Source organism: Eimeria mitis, genomic scaffold, assembly GCF_000499745.2.
Source record: "Eimeria mitis Houghton genomic scaffold, Emh_scaff155, whole genome shotgun sequence".
In the NCBI taxonomy this organism is placed as follows: Eukaryota; Apicomplexa; class Conoidasida; order Eucoccidiorida; family Eimeriidae; genus Eimeria; species Eimeria mitis.
In genome coordinates this window covers 21,147-22,004 of record NW_013569740.1, presented here as the reverse complement: position 1 = coordinate 22,004, position 858 = coordinate 21,147, and the positions used below count along the sequence as shown (strand labels likewise).

The 858-nt window shown below is 25.4% G+C and overlaps 1 protein-coding gene across 1 annotated transcript in view; it reads right to left on the bottom strand.

Moving 5' to 3' along the window:
* The window catches only part of EMH_0000950 (RNA recognition motif-containing protein, putative), a gene marked incomplete at both ends in the record, with an annotated part of 11,714 nt that overhangs the window by 9,201 nt on the left and 1,655 nt on the right, over positions 1 to 858 (bottom strand). The gene's annotated exons all lie outside the window — the stretch shown is intronic.

Genomic DNA, 858 nt, shown 5'->3' with positions numbered 1-858 from the left:
TACTTATTTAGAGAGAAAGAAAATAAAAAAAAAAAAAAACGAAGAGATGGGGGTTTATATGAGGTGTTATACTACAGTAGGTATACCGTATACAAACAAATTTGCTCCTATAAATAAAAATAAATAAAATAAAATAAATAAAATAAATAAACATTTATTTATTTATTTATTTATTTATTTATATATTTATTTATTTGTTTATTTATTTAGAGAAGAAATAAAAAAAAAAAAACGAAGAGAATAGGATTCATATGAGGTATTATACAGTATGAATACCGTATACAAACAAATTTGCTCCTAAACATAAAAATAAATAAATAAAATAAATAAATAAATAAAATAAAATAAAATAAACAAATAAATAAAATAAATAAATAAAATAAATAAATAAAATAAATAAATAAAATAAATAAATAAATAAATAAATAAATAAATAAATATATAAAGAATAAAGAATAAAGAATAAAAAAGAAAGAAGCGAGAAAAAAATAAAAAAAAAAAAGATGAGGGTTTATAAGATATATTATACAGCAGGGATACTACACTAACACAAACTAGCTCCTACACACATAAACCCTAAACCCTAAACCCTAAACCCTCTAAACCCTAAACCCTTCTAAACCCTCTAAACCCTCTACACCCTAAACCCTCTACACCCTAAACCCTCTAAACCCTAAACCCTCTAAACCCTAAACCCTCTAAACCCTCTAAACCCTTATAAACCCTAAACCCTTCTAAACCCTAAACCCTAAACCCTTCTAAACCCTAAACCCTCTAAACCCTAAACCCTTCTAAACCCTAAACCCTTCTAAACCCTAAGCTGGCGGTCCATCTTTAAGTAGTACGAAGGATGTTTTT